The sequence below is a fragment of the Pseudonaja textilis genome, chromosome Z, assembly GCF_049901715.1.
Source record: "Pseudonaja textilis isolate UNSWEBS1 chromosome Z, rPseTex1.2, whole genome shotgun sequence".
NCBI lineage: Eukaryota > Metazoa > Chordata > Lepidosauria > Squamata > Elapidae > Pseudonaja > Pseudonaja textilis.
Window position 1 is genome coordinate 68621718 of NC_142008.1, and position 19817 is coordinate 68641534.

Sequence of the window (19817 nt, forward strand, 5' to 3'; positions counted from 1 at the left end):
TGGCTAACCAAAGGAGTTCAACCACTAGCATTCTATTTGTGTAATGGGAACCAAAGTGTTATGATGCCAATGGACATGTATAATAACAATTGTCATAGGTGGATACCTTACCAAACATTTGCTATTTGAGCCATTAAATAAAGTTTTTTTTTAAAAAAAAACTGTTGTAGAATGTTGATTATAAAACACATTGTTGCAGAATAATGATCATTATTAAATTTTCCATAAATGGATACTGTATGAAGATTTTTCTAAGAGATATCTGGGTAATTTGCAGTAAGGTTTTAATTCTCAATTATTTAGCGAAGATAGTTAATAAAAGCTTTCCATAAAAAATGATGTTCTAGAGAAACTTTGAGGGTGACTTATAAATGGAATCTATAAAATTGTTCTGAGTCTAATACTGAAACAGAAATGTTATTTTAAATGGATACTCGAATTTATTTCAGGTTCTCGATCTTATTCTGGAAAAAATTTTTTTTTCCATAAATAAATATTTTTGCTTATTTACAATGATGAAATTCCAGAAACATTCACAAATAGAAACTTTCAATCTATTGCAATGTATGTAGGTAATGTTTGTTTGAAAATGTGCTGGTAACATTTTTGATGAATAACATTGACAAATCTCTGCCTAACTCCCTATTTCAAAATTCATGTCTCAAACTCTTGACTTCATTCATTCCTCATAGCCCTTCCCAAAATTGCACCTAAGTAGGAAAAAAGCAAGTTAATTAAAATACGAACTAATTTTTAAAAAACCAATCCACTTGCTTAATTGTATTCCTGTAAACATTTATGGCTGAACACAATATTCAATTTAGTCTTGAATTATATCCTTAGGATATAATTAGCAAGATAAATACCTGAGACAAGCTATTCATAATTCTGGTGTTTTCCTCTTTAGCCATGTTCCATGCTGTGGAGTTTTTATTATCCTGACATTAAAGCTACAAATATTCTCCATATTCTATATGGTATGGCATTAATTGCCTGAATTATGTAGCTTTAAGTTATTATTGATATTACTAACTTCTTGGATGTACCTCACCTGGTGCTCTCCCCTTATCCCCACTTTTAAGCTAGAATGGTAGGTTAAAAGCTGTGAAAAGAGATTCAGGAATATATTGTTAAATATAACATTAGCAATTACATACAATTTGTTCAGAGTCATAAGCCCAAGAGATAATAAAAGTTAACTAGCATAAAAATAATGTTGGTACCCATCCTTTTGTGGATGCAGTGAGGGAGCTGTTTTCTGATGGACATCTATGAACTTAAAAACATCTAAATTTAATAAAAATGAATTTGTCATGTATTAATTCAGGCCATATAAAAATAGTAAACTGCCCTTTTCTCACTATGACTTTCTAATAATTCAGAAGAACAAGATTTCTTTGTATTTCTTTTTTAGGTGGAGGGAGTGATGAATATAAAGAGGAAAAATTTTCAATTTGGTTCAAGCAGTTTGTCTTTTTAAAGATGCAGTCATCATGGGATTTGATCTTGATTAATGACAGAAATTAAACTGACAATTCTCAGAAATATATTGTCACTATAATATAGGTTTTTAAGCTTGTCTTTTTTGGAGTATAAATTATGTCTGAAAAAGGCTACACAACACAGGGCTTTCTTAACCATGCCTTAAGGAAGAGTTAATCTGATGGGAAATGAACAAGATGCCCTGGAGTTGGGAGGAAGGCAATGTATGTGTTCAGTAGCTGCCCATCTGATGGCTGAGAAACAAAACACCGCTTTGGACGTCAATATACAAACCTCGTTACACTGCAAGAATTGATGGTTAAACTCCAAGAAATAATGGTGAAGAATCACTCAGAAATAAGAGCTGATATTAATGAACTGAAGGAGAAAATGGGGTAATTAAAAATGGAAATGAGATCAGACATATCAAAACTCAATGAAAAAGTAAGGTCAATCCAACAAGCATTAGAAAGGAATGAAAAAAACAATAAAGAAAGTAGAGAAAAGAATGGAACAAACAGAGAAGAACCTAGAAACGGTGGACCAACAAATAAAAATAGTGTGTAAAGAAATGGAGGACTCCTTGATCTATATTGAAATGGACAAAGCTGTATCATACTTAAGATTCCAAAATATAGTGGAAACTAAAGATGAGGACTTAACACTAGTGATGGCAGAAATTTGGCAAAAGCACTAGACAGAGATAAGGAGGAAATGTTAAAGGGAATGGATGACATATACAGGATTAGTACAAGCTACACAGGAAAAAGCAAACTTCCAAAAGAGGTCCACATCCAATTTACGAGGAAGAAAGTTTGAGACATAATATATAAAATATCCAGAGAAGAAGCAATAGTATACAAAGGAAAGGAGATCCAGATTCTCAAACATATCCTGAGAAGAGTAAGGGAGCAGAGAAGGGACTATAAATTTTTGGCTACACAGTTGAACAAGCGAGATATTCTATTCCGTCGGCTGATTCCAGAAGGGAAATAGCTCCAAGATTCTATGAAAAACTATACAAGGAAAACAAAAGAGTTTTGGTTGAAAAGATCATGACATACCTTAGAAAAGCGAAATTATCCAAGATTCCAGAGGAAATAAAATCTATGTTAAATGAGGAATTTAAAATATTAGTAATTTCCAAGGCAATAGACAAACAAAAGACCAACAAAGTGCTAGGACTAGATGGCATACCAATAGCGCTATATAAGGAACAACAAAATATCCTGAACCAACATTTATTGAAAGTCTTTAATTTAATTTTATGTGAAGCAGAAATATCAACATCCTGGATAGAGGCTAATATTGTATTAATATAAAAAGAAGACACAGACCAGACACAGATTCAGAATTATAGACCAATTTCCCTCCTGAATGCAGACTATAATATTTTTACAACAATTATTGCTGAGAAATTTAAAAAACTATCTAACTGAATGTATAAATAGCAATCAAAATGGCTTTCTTCCTAATAGGCAAACCAAACATAATATAAAGATAACCCTGGACATTCTTGAATTTTATGAACTACATAGCTAATGCCAGGTAGTTCTTCTATTTCTCGATGCTCAAAAAGCTTTTGACAACGTTAATTGGCCATTTATGCTACAGCAACTAAAATATATGGATATTGGCAAAAACTTTCTAAACACAATTTTGGCAATATACTCAAAGCAAGAAGCCAAGATAATAATAATAAATGAAACAACAAATAAATTTAACATGCAGAAAGGCACACGTCAAGGCTGCCCTCTCTCACCATTACTATTTATATTTACCTTGGAAGCTCTAGCAAAGATAATTCGACAACAGTCTCAGATAAAAGGGATGGAGATCAAAAAGGAACTTACAAACTGCAAGCATTTAGTGTTTATTATGGAAGAGCCTGAACAAATGGGCTCAAAATTAATAGAATTGCTGGAAGAATACAGTGAGGTGGAAGGCTTGAAAATAAATAAAAACGAAACAAAAATTATAGCAAAGAATATGACTAATATACAAAAAGAAATCCTAATCAAAAATTTAGGTGTTCAAATTACCAAAAAAAAAAAGGTACTTGGGAATTATTATATCAGCACGTTGTTCAATGCTCAAAGAAGACAACTATGAGATATTATTAAAACAATAATGAAGGTGGTGGAGACAAAAGTTTGTTAGGGATACACCCTAGCAGAATCTGCACAGCAGTCAGGCAGGCAGGCAAAATATGTGAGATAAACGTTTTTGTAGCTTACACTCAGTAAAACAGATACACTGTGCTAGTTAAATAGTTTATTCCAGTAAGAGTTATAGCATAGTCAAACAGTCCATATATCATTCACTAGTTCAGTCCATCCAGGGATTATTCAGTTGCAAATTCCAGTGTCGAAAAAGAGGTCAGTAAACTTACAAATATCAGTCCAGTAATATATCTCCTCGCAGTAGAGATATGAAGAAGTCAAAACTCCTCTCTTCCTTCAGCAACTCAGCAGTAGGGAAAACACACAGTTAACAAACCATCAATTCATCAAACCAGTCAATCATCAGGAATTGTCAGCAATCGTCAGGTTCTCTTGCTCCCTCTTATGGTGATTCAACACCGCACTCAAAATTACATGCTTTGCAGTTTAAAGTGACACACACTTAAACTTACAATCATAGTTTATATATATTATTTTACCCAAACTACGTTAGGTACCCTTGTTATTCCTAACAAAGTTGAACAGACAGACAAGAAAATTGAATCAATAGAACAGAAACTAATGGGAGAAAATAGGAAATTAGAAGAAGCGATTTCCTACTTGGAGATGGAAAAAGCTACTTTTTCCTTAAATTTCAGAATGTAACAGAAGAAAGATGAGAAGACCTACCCAAAATAATGGCAGACCTTTTAGCAGAAGCACTACAAAGAGATGGTCAAGAAGTTCAAAGAGAAATGGACAAGGATCTATACCAATTATATGAGACGTTTTAAGCTACCTCGAGAAGTCCATATAAGATTCTCAAAGAAATTATTATAAGATGAGATATATAAAATGACAAGAGATGAACCACTGGTTTTCAAGGGGGCAGAAATTGTAACATTAAAACAAATTCCAAGAAGAATAAGAGAAGATAGAAAAAATTACAGATTCCTGGCCTCACAATTTAATAAGCATGATATCCTGTTTAGATGGCTCATCCCAGAAGGAATGTTAATATTATGGCAGGACAAAAAGTTCAAAATAGATAGTATAAAAAATGTGAAGGAATTATTTGATCTCTATGTCATAAGACCAAACTGGTAAAGAACCAGGAGCCAAGAAGAACAACAGGTGGAGGAAAGAGAAATAGAACAACAGGAAAGAGAGCAGGAAGAAGTTGAAAGACAAAAAAGAGAAGGCATAAGAACAAGACACCAAAGAGTAACAAGAGCAAAGAGGCGCCAATAAATAACAAATACAGAGCAGGATGGAAGAAGAAATCCAACTGATCTCTATTAATATTAATGACTTAAACTCACCAACTAAGAGGAAAAAATATTAACTAAATTACAGAAACAAAATATAGATATCATATGTCTTCAGGAAACACATATACACAAACATCAGAGATGTTAAAATCAACAAAATTGGGAGATCTATACGTATCTTTGGCTCAACCAAAAAAAGAGGGGATAGCAATATATACTGCTCAAAAAAATAAAGGGAACACTTAAACAACACAATGTAACTCCAAGTCAATCACATTTCTGTGAAGTCAAACTGTCCACTTAGGTAACAACACTGATTGACAATCAATTTCACATGCTGTTGTGCAAATGGAATAGACAACAGGTGGAAAGCATAGGCAGTTAACAAGACATCCCCAATAAAGGAGTGGATCTGCAGGTGGTGACCACAGACCAATTCTCAATTCCTATGTTTTCTGGCTGATGGTTTGGTCACTTCAATGTTGGTGGTGCTTTCACTCTAGTGGTAGCATGAGATGGAGTCTACAACCCACACAAGTGGCTCAGGTAGTGCAGCTCATCCAGGATGGCACATCAATGCGAGCTGTGGCAAGAAGGTTTGCTGTGTCTGTCAGTGTAGTGTCCAGAGCATGGAGGCGCTAGCAGGAGATAGGCCAGTACATCAGGACACGTGGAGGAGGCCGTAGGAGGGCAACAACTCAGCATCAGGACTGCTACCTCCGCCTTTGTGCAAGGAGAGACAGAAGGAGCACTGCCAAAGCCCTGCAAAATGATGTCCAGCAGGCCACAAATGTGCATGTGGCTGCTCAAATGGTCAGAAACAGACTCCATGAGGGTGGTATGAGGGCCCAACATCCACAGGTAGGGGTTGCGCTTACAGCCCAACACCATGCAGGACATTTGGCATTTTCCAGAGAACACCAAGATTGGCAATTTCGCCACTGGCACCCTGTGCTCTTCACAAATGAAGCAGGTTCACACCGAGTACGTGTGACAGACGTGACAGGGTCTCGAGGCGCCATGGAGAATGTTCTGCTGCCTGAACATCCTCCAGCATGACCGGTTTGGCAATGGGTCAGTAATGGTGTGGGGTGGCATTTCTTTAGGGGGCCGCACAGCCCTCCATGTGCTCGCCAGAGGTAGCCTGACTGCTGAGATGAGATCCTCAGACCCCTTGTGAGACCATATGCTGGTGCAGTTGGCCCTGGGTTCCTCCTAATACAAGACAATGTGGCTGGAGTGTGTCAGCAGTTCCTGCAAGATGAAGGCATTGATGCTATGGACTGGCCTGCCCGTTCCCCAGACCTGAATCCAATTGAGCACATCTGGGACATCATGTCTCGCTCCATCCACCAATGCCACGTTGCACCACAGACTGTCCAGGAGTTGGGAGATGCTTTAGCCCAGGTGTGGGAGGAGATCCCTCAGGAGACCATCTGCCACTTCATCAGGAGCATGCCCAGGCATTGTAGGGAGGTCATACAGGCACATGGAGGTCACACACACTACTGAGCCTCATTTTGACTTGTTTTAAGGACATTACATCAAAGTTGGATCAGCCTGTAGTGTTTTTTTCCACTTTACTTTTGAGTGTAATTCCAAGTCCAGACCTCCACAGGTTGCTAAATTTGATTTCCATTGATAATTTTTGTGTCATTTTGTTGTCAGCACATTCAACTATGTAATGAACAACGTACTTAATAAGAATATTTCATTCATTCAGATCTAGGATGTCTTATTTTTGTGTTCCCTTTATTTTTTTGAGCAGTGTATATTAGAAAATACTTGCAATCAAAACAGGTTTATGCAGATGAGGAGGGTAGAGTCTTAATAGTAGAAAAAAGAGAGGCAGTTTGAATTGCTTCCATTGCATTTCAAATTCCAAGAGGTTTTGGGAGGAGCTGCTGGCTGCTTGTGAAGGAAGCAGAGGGTGAATAGAAAGGAGAAAGATAGTGGCCCACGTGCCGTTTGGCGCGTGAATCATATAACTATAAACCAAGAATACCAATAGGACATTTAGAGTTAGTGCTCTTGAGATTGTGATTTTATTTTATTTCAAAATGACCGGCTTAGTTCAGTGTAATACTTGTTTTACAGCTGTCTTTCGCAATACTCTTTTCAAACTTGGATACTGTCCTCTTTGTAAAAAAATTACCAGTCTATATGGACAAATTACCTATCCAGAATCTCTAATCTGTGCTCTCCAAGCAGAAATTAGGTGCCCAATCCAGACATCTATTGAGCTGCTATGGTACCAGCCCCCACTGCCACAAAGATCCTACAGGAAAAAGGCAGTATGGACAACCGTGGGATCTGGCAAGGTGAGAGCTGTGGACCATAAAAGCAAAACTTTTGCTGTGTCCCAGCATAACAGATACAATGCCCTTGCTGACCTTAATAGGGACACTAATGTGACAGGTCAAGGTAGTTGTGATAATGATAACTCAAGTAAGCTGGGGATCATGGTCCTAGAAGAAGAACTTACTTTGGAAAGGAGAAAGTGTGAATCAGGTATTACGCACCAGTCACACAAGAAGAGCAAGGCATCCAAAAAGAGAAGTCACCTTCTGGTTAAGGACTCAATTGTAAGGGATGTAAATTTAGGAAAGAATACTGCAGCTTTGAAAGAGGTCAGGTGTCTACCAGGTGCTACTGCCAGCAGAGACAAGAAGCGTATTCTTAAGATAGTCAAGAATGCCAGCAAGACCTGTGATGTTGATGCTATTATACATCTTGGTACAAATGATCTATCCCAGTAGGATGTACTTTCTGTTCAGAAAGACTTCCAGAGCTTGGGGTATGAACTTAGTAATATGGGCTGTAGGGTTACCTTTTCAGAGGTTCTACCAGTATACAAGGAACAAAAAGGGAAAGGGCAATGTGTAGCGGAGTTTAATGTGTGGCTAAAGGAGCGGTGTAAAAGGGAAGGGTTTGGTTTTATTAGTCATGATGTCTGCAGCTGGTCCAATGAAAAACTGTACAAAAGAGATGGTTTGCATCCATCAAAGAAAGGGACTGAGTTACTTGGCATTAAATTCACTGATTTCCTGAATAAACATTTAAACTGAACAGTGGGGGCAGAGAATTAATGGATTCAGAACATTTCTGTCCCCAGCAACCTAAAACTAATAAGGATACCAGTGCATGCAAAATAGATGTTTGTGCAGGTAAGATTATCAACCTTGATGCCAACCAAAACCAAGCACTTAATAGTGAGTGCCATATCATGTGCACTAATCAAACAGGTAGCAGGAAAGTAGGGACAGGCAGGCACAACACAGGTTATGTACACAGTAAACAGTGTCAGACATAAAGATCTCAAGTGCCTATATACAAATGCACAAAGTCTGGGGAACAAGCAGGGTGAACTTGAACTACGAATACATGACGGTAAATATGATATAGTTGGAATAACAGAAACTTGGTGGGATGAAACCCATGACTGGAATATACTGGTAGAAGGATGCAAACTATTCAAAAAAAACAGACCCCATAAAAGAGGAGGTGGAGTTGCACTGTATGTAAAGGACCACTATATTGCTACATAAATGCATGAAACCAAAGATGAAAACCTCCCAGAATGCATATGGGTCAATATAAAAGAAAAAAAGAATGGCATGGCCATAGTTGTATATTATAGGCCACCCAATCAAGCAGAAAAAATAGATGTCCTTTTTGCCAGCCAACTAACAAACATATGCAGGAAACACACAACAATAGTAATGGGAGACTTCAATTATCCTGATATCAATTGGAAAACTAATTCTGCACCTAGTGAGAATAAGTTCCTTACCAACCTAGCTGACAACTTTGTTGTCCAAAAGGTAGAGGGTGAAACTAGAGGGACAGCCATACTGGACTTAATTCTTACAAACAGAGAAGTGATAGAAGGAGTTGAAACTGCAGAAACCTTGGGTGAGAGTGACCATGTCATACTAGAATTCAACATTACACAAACACAAGCAACACAACATAATGACACCAGTCTTGGATTTTAAAAGAGCTGATTTCAATAAACTCAGAACTTGGGAAAGATTCCATGGATGAAAATCCTAAAGGGGAAAACAACTCAAGAATCTTGGGAAACTCTAAAAAGTATGATCATAGGAGCCCAGACCAGCATAATACCACTGAGAAAGAAAAGCAAAAAATCCAAGAAGAAATCAGCATGGCTACACAAAGATCTCTTTGGCAAATTGAAAGAAAAAAAGGGCAAGTACAAAAAATGGAAAGAAGGACATACAACTAAGGCAGAATATCAGCAGATAGCCAGAATCTGCAGTGATGAAGTCAGGATAGCAAAGGCTCAGAACAAAGACTTGCAACAAAAGTCAAAGATAATAAAAAAAGTTTCTTCCAATATATAAATAACAAGAAAAAAAATCAAGGAAACAGTCAGTCCACTAAAGAGAGAAGATGGCAAGGAAGTAACAGGCAACAGAGAGAAAGCAGAATTGCTTAACTCATTCTTTGCCTCTGTCTTCACGCAAAAAGAAACTATAGCTCAACCCACCAAAAACATAACTGTAAAAGACAGATCAGAAATAAAAGTTAAAATAAGCAAAAGAATAGTAAGAGAACACCTGTCTGATCTTGATGAAAACAAATCATCGGGGCCTGATGGATTACATCCCAGAGTTTTAAAGGAGCTGGCAGAGGTCATCTCAGAACCACTGCACCATATCTTTCAAAAATCCTGGAGCACCGGGGAACTATCAGAGGACTGGAAAAGAGCTGGTGTGGTTCCCATCTTCAAAAAAGGGGGGGAAAACAGACCCAAGAAACTATAGACCAATCATCCTAACATCAATACCTGGGAAGATACTGGAAAATATAATAAAAAAACAGATCTGCCAACATCTAGAAACAAGTAAAGTAATAACTAGCAGTCATGAGTTCCGGTTTGTCAGGCTTCGGAGGCAGCAGGAATTCGCGTTTGTGCGTGATCCCTGCCACGCTCGCTGCTGGAGTGCCTTCGATTCAATTGGATTGGGAGGCTATAGTTATCCTGAAGAGAGGGGAGATCCAGGCAGGGGTCTGGGGATATTGCAACCCCCTTCCCCAGCCAGCTTAACTCCCTTTTCCAAAGGTGGTGGAGTGGCGGTCAGCAATGGCCGCCACAAAGAACCTCTCAGCCGGACAAGTTTTGTGCAGGAGGAAGTGAAGAAAGTGGAAGCTTTTGGCTGAATCGGGATGACAATCAATATCTGAATACCCTGGAACTTTGGCTCTTTAAGTGATACATTGTTTCCCAGAAGATCGTAAAGCTGCGGTTGAAAGTGAAAGGGAAAGATTTTTTTTTTCTCCTCACTTTCCTTCCCTACGGAGACAGCAGATGGAAATCAGAAATACCCGCTTTGGTAGCAGAAGGTACTAACTTTGAAAATTAAAGCCAAGGGGACATTAGATTTCTAAACACTGACATTTAAAAATTAAAATCTTTTTGCTTTAAGTGGAAAGGAAGAGAGGTAAATGATTTATACCAAGATTTGTTGAAGGAGATTGCTTGGAGTTTTATAAGATCAGAGATTAAATTGCAATAAAACTTCCAAAAAATACCTTGGAATTGTGTAATTGAATTCTACCCCAGGAAGAGAAAGTAGAAGAAAGTGCTAAAGGAAACAGACTGTGCTGATTGTGCTGACTTTGATTGCTTGATGACTTTGGGACTTTTGTGAACTATCTTTTGAAAGACTAAGAAAACATATGGATTGTTTAAAAAATTTTCCACAATGGTATCTGTTGAAGAACTGAAAATGCAATTTGAAAAGTTAAAAGAAGAGGAAGAAGAAGGCAAGGGCTCCTTTGGATCTATTTTTCGCTTCTTAGAAATGGCGATTTCTACTTATCAGGAAATGCAACAACAAGAAGGCTGGGATGATGAAGAAGAAGCCATCTTTAATGGACATATGATTTTAATTGAGAAAGAAAAGGGTAAAAAGGAAAAGAAAATGGAGAATTTAAGTTCTAAAAAAACAACCAAAAAAGGGGAAAATAAGGTGAAAAATTGATATAATGTCAGAAAGCAACAGAAAAGAGGAATACAACAGAGAGGAGAGACTAAAAGGCTGGAGATTGAGAGAGGGTGGTGGGGTATAAAGGCTAGATTTGACAAGGAAGGAAGGGAAAGAGTGAAGGGAAGTTATAAAGGCTTAAAACAAGATGTTAATAAACAGGTTTTTTTCAGAGATAAAGGGTAAAATATAATCTAAAAAGAGATTCTGCAAAAGTACATAAGATTGTATTGTAGTATTTGTATTTGAAATAGAGTTAGAAAATTGGAATAACATATGTGTTAATAGAATATTGTAGGGAATGTGTAAAATGTCTAAGATTTAATTAATAGAGTAATTAATTAATTATGGAACACTATTTTTAATATATTATAAGGTTACTATGTTTTATATTTTAAAATGTTATGTAGAATGTACTAAGCAGAATCAGAATAGAAACTATGTATTATTTTAAGTGTTAAATTTGGGGGGAAAATAGAAAGGTGTCATACTTCAACCAGTCACTACAGGAAAAAGTTTGTGTTAAAGAGAAAGATAAATGGACAATTGAAAAAGAACGGACAAAAGATACAAGTGTAATGATTTAAATTGAGATTAAATAAATAAAATAGAATTAAGAGAGTGAAAAGAGGGGAGAAGATATATGCAAAATATAGAATTTTAAATAAGATATGAAATAGTATATAAGCTGAGCATGAATTTGATTTACGTCTGTACAAAAAGTTATAACCCGGGGTTAAGCCGCTTTCTAAAAAGAAGTTTTATGTTTTTATATTATGTGTTTTGTTAGTCTATGTTTGTCTATTGAGGAGTAATGATGTTGGATAAGAACATATGAAATAGTAATAATATGAAATATAGTAATATGAAATATATGAAAGTATAAGTTTAATGAATAAAATTGAACAGAAATAAAGGAAGAAACAGTAAGAAGATGGAAAACAGTAATAAGATATGAAGTTGAATATATAAGATGCATATTAAATTGTGTTTGTATGGAAATGCGATAATTTAGAATTATGTTGTACTTAAATGAGATGTTTTATCCGTTTTGTTAAGCAGTTTTTAGAAAAGATGTTCTATGTTCTTATGTTTTATGTTTTGTTTGTCTGTGTATTGTTTTTGAAAATTAATAAAATTTGTTTTTTTTAAAAAAGTAATAACTAGCAGTCAGCACGGGTTTGTTAAAAACAGATCATGCTAAACCAATCTTATTTCATTCTTCAACACAGTGACTAAATTAGTAGACCACCAAAATACTTTGGACATAATATATTTAGATTTCAGCAAGGCATTCGATAAAGTAGACCACAACCTACTTCTTAGTAAGCTAGAAAAAAGTGGAATAGACAGCATCACCACTAGATGGATTTGCAACTGGCTGGCAAACCGCACTCAACGAGTAGTCCTTAATGGATCTAAGTCTACATGGAGGGAAGTAAGCAGTGGGGTGCCACAAAGTTCCTTCTTAGGCCCAGTACTCTTCAATATCTTCATTAACGACTTAGATGAGGGAATAGAAGGGGAACTTACCAAATTTGCAGATGATACTAAGCTGGCAGGAATAGCTAACACCCAAGAAGATAGGCTCAAGATCCAGATGGATCTTGACAGACTAGAACACTGGGACATATCTAATAAAATGAAATTCAATATAGAGAAAAGTAAAGTCCTACACAGGCAAGAAAAACCAAAAGTACACATGTAGACTGGGTGAAATCAGGCTCAATAGCAGTAACTGTGAGAGGGATCTTGGAGTCTTAGTGGACAACCAGCTAAATATGAGCCAGCAGTGTGCAGCAGTCACCAATAAAGCTAATGCAATCTTAAATTGTATTAACAGAGGGATACAGTCAAGATCAAGGGAAGCACTAATACCACTCTATAAAGCCTTAGTAAGACCACACCTAGAGTACTGCATCCAGTTTTGGTCACCACATTATAAAAAAGATGTTGAGACTCTAGAAAAAGTACAGAGAAGAGCATCCAGGATGATTAGGGGACTGGAGTCTAAAACATACAACAAACGGTTGCAGGAACTGGGCTTGGCTAGTCTAGTAAAAAGAAGGACCAGGGGAGACATGATAGCAGTCTTCCAATATTTGAGGGGCTGCCACAGGAAGGAAGGGGTCAAGCTTTTTTCTAAAGCTCCTGTAGGCCAGACAAGGAATAATGGATGGAAACTGAACAAGGAGAGATTTAACCTGGAAACAAGGAGAAACTTTCTGACAATGAGAACAATCAACCAATGGAACAGCTTGCCCTCAGAAGTTGTGGGAGTGCCATCAGTTGAGACTTTCAAGAAGAGATTGGACTGTCATTTGTCAGAAATGGTGTAGGGTCTCCTGCTTGGGTGGGGGGGTTGGACTAGATGACCTACAAGGTCCCTTCCAACTCTGATTATCTGTATCTGTATCTATCTGTATCTGTATCTTAATGTTAGAAATATATGTAAATTATAAGAAAGTATTGTTAACTGTTATCTATGCACCAAGTGAGAAATAGGAAAGATTTTACAACAAATTATACAGAAAATTAGTAGAATTGGAATATGAGAATATATGCTTGGTAGGCGACTTTAATGCGATAGTGAACCCAGAAAATGACTATGAGAGTAATAACAGATTTTTTTTAAAAAGGAAAACACTATCGAAAATATTTTATCAAATGACAAACAAATTAGGATTAAATGATGTATGGAGAGAAAGAAATCTAGATAAAAAACAATATACCTATTATTCGATACCACGTAAATCATGGTAAAGGTTGGATATGTTATGGACAAATGTGGAGACTGAGCATAATATAAAAGAAATAGAAATTGAAACAAATATATGGGCAGATCACAATCCTATTAAAATAATTTGGAAAGAACTGAAAAAGAGAAGAAGATGGATGTTAAATCAGGAGATTTTAAAAGAAAGGGGATGTATTAAGATGATGGAAAAGGAACTGGAGTACTTTTTAAAAGAAAACAACAAACATCAGTCCAAAATTTATGGGACACTATAAAGGCATACATTAGGGGCTTAGCAATTTCATATACAATATGTAGGCATAAAGAAAAAGAAGAAAAACAAACTAAACTACAAGATACACTCAGGGAACTAGAAAGAACATTACAAAAGACATCACATAATAAAACAGCAAATAAAGAGAGAATAATGATTAGGCACGAATTGAATATGCTGATGCAGGATGAATGGATATATGATATGAGAAAGATGAAACAAAACCACTTTGAACATGTGAATAAGCCGGGAATGTGGCTAGCCTATAGCCTTAAGAAAGAAAAGGAAAAAAGATCAACCCAACTGCTGAAAGATGTCGATGGCACCCTACAACATCAAATGAAAAAGAAAAAACATATTATTAAAACCTTCTCTGAAGAACTATATAGACGAGAGGATGTACCAGAGGAAAGCATTCAATGATATTTAAAGAAGAAAGGGATAGCTACAATCCTGGAAGAAAGTAAAGAAGTGATGAAGAGAGAGAGAATGCAAAAAGAACTGCAAGCGGTGATCCATAAGCAGAAAAATAATAAGACGCCAGGACCAGGTGGTATACCGGGGGAGTTGTATAAGACACTTCAAGAAAAATTAGAAACTCAATTATTAGAACTTTACAATGAGGCAGCGAAGCTACCAAAATCATCGGAAGAGACAGATATAACGTTAATTCCAAAGGAAGATTCAGACCACCAACTAATTCAGAATTACAGGCCCATATCCTTATTAAATGTCAATAATAGGATTTTTATGTCCATAATGGCAGAAAGACTGAAAAAAAAATATTGAACCAAATTATACATAAAGATCAAAATTGATTCCCGCCGAACAGATAGATTAAAAACAATACCAGAATGGTAATAAACATTAGCATATTATAAGGCACACCCTGGAAAGCAGATGGCATTGGTCTTCCTTGGTGCACAAAAAGCATTTGATAATGTCAATTGGCAGTTCATTATACAGCAACTAAGAAGTATGGATTTTGGCGACAAATTTATTAAAATGATTTCAGCAATCTATTCGACCCAGGTGGCTAGCATAATCCTAAATGTTGATAGAACTGAAACATTTAAGATCAACAAGGGAGTAATGCAGGGATGCCCATTGTCACCCCTATTCTTTATCATTACATTAGAAAACCTATTGGAGAACATTTGAGAAAATAAAGAAATTAAAGGGCTTCAATTAGAAAGAAACATGCTTTTGCTGATGATATAGTATTTTTTTTAAAGATCCAGAGGACACTATAGTAGAATTAATAAAAGAAATAGAAGAATTCGGCAGTGTCGCGGGACTCAAAATAAATAAAAATAAAACAAAGATATTGACCAAAAACTTAAAGGATAAACAAAACAAAAAAAAGAATTAGAAAGAAAATTGGGAATGCAAATCATTAAAAAAGTAAAATATTTAGGCATTTGGTTAACACCAAGGTGTTCATCAATTAAAAGAGACAATTATGATAAATTAATGATACAAATAAAAAAAGAATTGGAAACATGGGGGAAATTACAGTTATTGTTAATGGGGAAAATTGCGGCAGTCAAAATGTCCACACTACCAAAAATACTATATCTTTTTCAAACTATACCGTGAAATTAGATAAAAGTTTTTTAGGAGAATTAGACAAAACAAAAATTACATTTGTTTGGGCAAGAAAAAAAGCTAGGATAAAAATGAAATTATTACAGGGTAAAAGAGAAAGGGGTGGCTTTGGATTCCCTGACTGGGAAACATACTACGAGGCAGCAGCTATGGTATGGATTAAGGATTTGATTAATTTGAAAAACAAAAGAATACTGTTGATAGAAGGCCACGACTTGCAAAAGGGATGGCACAGTTTTTTATGGGATGGGGAAAGCAATTAACATTCATATTTTCAGAGACACTTGAACAGAGACTTACTAATTCAGATATGGAACAAAATCAAAAAGAATCATTATGTTAAAACACCACGCTGACTGTCAACCATGGAAGCACAGATTTACCCAAACACAATTCATCAGGTGAAAATGGGGAATTATAAAGACCTATTGAATGAACAAGGAAGGCTGAAAATGATACAAGAACTACAATAACAACTGATGGCCATACATGCAGGTACAGACAAGATATAAAAAAAGACAAAGAATAATAAGGATTTTACATGGGAAAACACCAATTAGATGGAATTCTACAAGGAATGGAAAAAAAGATGACTTCAAAACTATATAATTTTCTTTTAGATTTTAAGATGGAAGAGGAGGTAGTTAAAGAAACAATGGTGGGGAGAAGGCGGAGCCATGTCGCTGCGATACAGCTGCAATCTCAGGGCTCCGAGATCGCAGCTGATATCTTCGCCCCTGGTCGGTCCTAATGGACCTAAACCGTCCCATAGAGACGGTGATAGCAAGGGGTGCGTTCTGCTGGTCCCAGGGAAAGCAAAGTCCCTGGTTGATCCAGAAGAAGCCCCTTTACCATCGGCGGAGAGGCAGCCATTAAGCTGCTGAAGCTGTGACAGCTCCAGAAGGAAGAGGCAGAAAGAGAAAGTGTATCGGCTGGTGAGAATCTTTTTTTTTTTCGGGACTTAAGGACACTCTAAAATGAGAAGAATCCTGCAAGACTTTGGACAAAAACTGATGAAACTGACTTAGCGGTGATTTTTTAAAGAGAATGTCAAACTGAGGCTTGGCTTTTTATTTTTACTTTTGTTTTCATTGAACTTCTATTGTGATTTAGTAACTGTAACTAGACTGGTTTTTTTCTCTTATATTTATCTAATTTTCTTTTCTTTTTTTCTCCCTTTTGACTGTTAATAGTTTTTTTTTTAGAATAGAGGCTCCTTTAGTAATTAGTTTTTAAATATATATATATATATATATATATATATATATATATATATATATATATATATATATATATATATATATATATATATGTGGATCTTTGGTTGTTCGGGTTTTCTCCCGCGTAAGATTCGAAGTATCTAGGCAACGTTTGATGAAGTCTCATTCATCATCTTCAGGCTTCTGTCTCCGGCTCTGTGCTTTTCAGAGTAATGTGAGATTGCAGCTGCTTCCTCCTTTTAACTGCCAGTGGGGGTGGGACTTGATTGGGTGGGGGCTTGGCTGTGTTCTGATTGGGTGGGGTGTGTTCTCATTGGTAGGGGTTTGGTTGTGTTCTGATTGGTTGGGGGGTTAGCCGTGTTCTGATTGGTTGGAGGCGTGTTCTGTTCAGGTGGGGGCTTGGCTGTGCTCCGGTTAGTCTTAGTTGCTGGGGATTTGAGCTGGTGAGTTGTGATCTTGCTGTTTGGCTTCTAGTTCGTGGTCCTGTTGCATCTTCATAGTGGGTGTCGGTTTGCTTCATGTATGGCTCGGAGGGTTTGAAGTGGGTAGTGATGCAGCTGTAGTGCAGCTTATGGTCCATGGTCGGTGTCTCATCTTCTGAGTGGGTGAGAGTCTGTTTTCTACATGGAAGTGTGGTGGTGGCATCTTGTGTGGCTCTCATGGGTGTGGGTCTGGTGTCCTTCTTCATGTTAGGTACTCGTCTGTTCATGAGGAGGCGGGTTTCCAAATGGCTGGAAGGCGGGAAGTGTCATCTCGTTTGTTCATGCTGTGTGGGCGTTTTCTATCTCTATGGCTTCTCTGATTATTCTGCTGTTGAAGTGTTCGGTTTTGGCGATAGTTCTGGTGTTTTTAAAATCAATTTCATGTCCTGTGGCTTTGAGGTGTTGGACCAGGAAGAGGTCGTTTCTTCTTTTTGATTGAGTTCTTATGTTCTTCAATGCGTGCATTTATTCTTCTGTTAGTTTGTCCAATGTATGTGGTAGGGCAGGCAGTGCAGGGGATTTCGTATACTCCTTGGTTTTCTAATTCGATTTTGTCTTTGGGGTTTCTTAGGATGGTGGATATTTTTCTGTTTGTGCAGAATGCTGTTTTGATGTTGTGTTTTTGGAGGATCTTGCTGATTTTGTCTGTAGTGCCTTTTATATATGGGAGGAGGGCTTTGCCGTTTTCTTGTTCTCTGTCTTGGATTTTGGTTGGGGTTTCTTTTGGATTAGGTGGGTAATCTTCTTTCTTTGGAATCCATTGGCTGTAAGTACGTTGGTGAGAGTGTGTAGTTCGGTTTTTGGTGTTGTTCATCGGCTAAGCATTTTGTTCTGGAGATGAGTGTCTTGGCTACGGAATTGATCTGTGCTGGGTGGTGGTGTGAGAGTGCATGTAGATAGCGGTTAGTGTGTGTTTTCTTCTGGTAGATGGTGTGTCCTAGGGAGCCATTGGATCTTTTGTATACCAAGACATCTAGGAAGGGAAGTTGGTTGTTGGCTTCTGTTTCCATGGTGAATTGTATTTTGGGGTGTAGGCTGTTGAGGTGTGTGAGGAAGTTGTTCAGTTTTTCTTTCCCATGTGGCCAGATTATATATAGATAATCTAGATTATATATAGATAATCAGATTAGATATATATATTTTCTGAGGTTCTCGCCGGTATTTGTATGTGGATCTTTGGTTGTTCAGGTTTTCTCCCACGTAAGATTCGAAGTATCTAGGCAACGTTTCGATGAAGTCTCATTCATCATCTTCAGGCTTCTGTCTCCGGCTCTGTGCTTCTCAGAGTAATGTGAGATTGCAGCTGCTTCCTCCTTTTAACTGCCAGTGGGGGTGGGACTTGATTGGGTGGGGGCTTGGCTGGGTTCTGATTGGGTGGGGGTGTGTTCTCATTGGTAGGGGGTTTGGCTGTGTTCTGATTGGTTGGGGGGTTACGCATTGAAGAACATAAGAACTCAATCAAAAAAGAAGAAACGACCTCTTCCCTGGTCCAACACCTCAAAGCCACAGGACATGAAATTGATTTTAAAAATACCAGAACCATCGCCAAAACCGAACACTTCAACAGCAGAATAATCAGAGAAGCCATAGAGATAGAAAAACGCCCACACAGCATGAACAAATGAGATGACACCTCCCGCCTTCCAGCCATTTGGAAACCCGCCCTCATGAACAGACAAGGACCTAACATGAAGAATGACACCAGACCCACACCCATGAGAGCCACACAAGATGCCACCACCACACTTCCATGTAGAAAACAGACTCACACCCACTCAGAAGATGAGACACGACCACAGACCAAAAACTGCACTGTAGCTGCATCACTACCCACTTCAAACCCCTCCGAGCCATACATGAAGCAAACCGACACCCACTATAAAGATGCAGCACGACCACGAACTCGAAGCCAAACAGCAAGATCACAGCTCACCAACTCAAATCCCCCAGCAACTAAGACTAACCTGAGCACAACCAAGCCCCCACCTGAACAGAACATGCCTCCAGCCAGTCAGAACACAACCAACCCCCCAACCAATCAGAACACAGCCAAACCCTCTACCAATGAGAACACACCCCCACCCAATCAGAACACAGCCAAGCCCCCACCCAATCAAGTCACACCCCCCACTAGCAGTTAAAAGGAAGAAGCAGCTGCAATCTCACATCACTCTGAGAAGCCCAGAGCCGAAGACAGAAGCCTGAAGATGATGAATGAGACTTCATCGAAATGTTGCCTAGATACTTCAAATCTTACGCAGGAGAAAACCCGAACAACCAAAGATCCATATATATATATATATATATATATATATATATATATATATATATATATATATATATATATATATATATATATATATATATATATATATATATATATATATATATATATATATATATATTTCTGAGTTCTCGCGGGTATTTGTATGTGGATCTTTGGTTGTTGGGTTTTCTCCGCATAAGATTGAGAAGTATCTAGGCAGCGTTTGATGAAGTCTCATTCATCATCTTCAGGCTTCTGCCTCCGGCTCTGTGCTTGAGTGAGAAGCAGTTAAAGGAGGAAG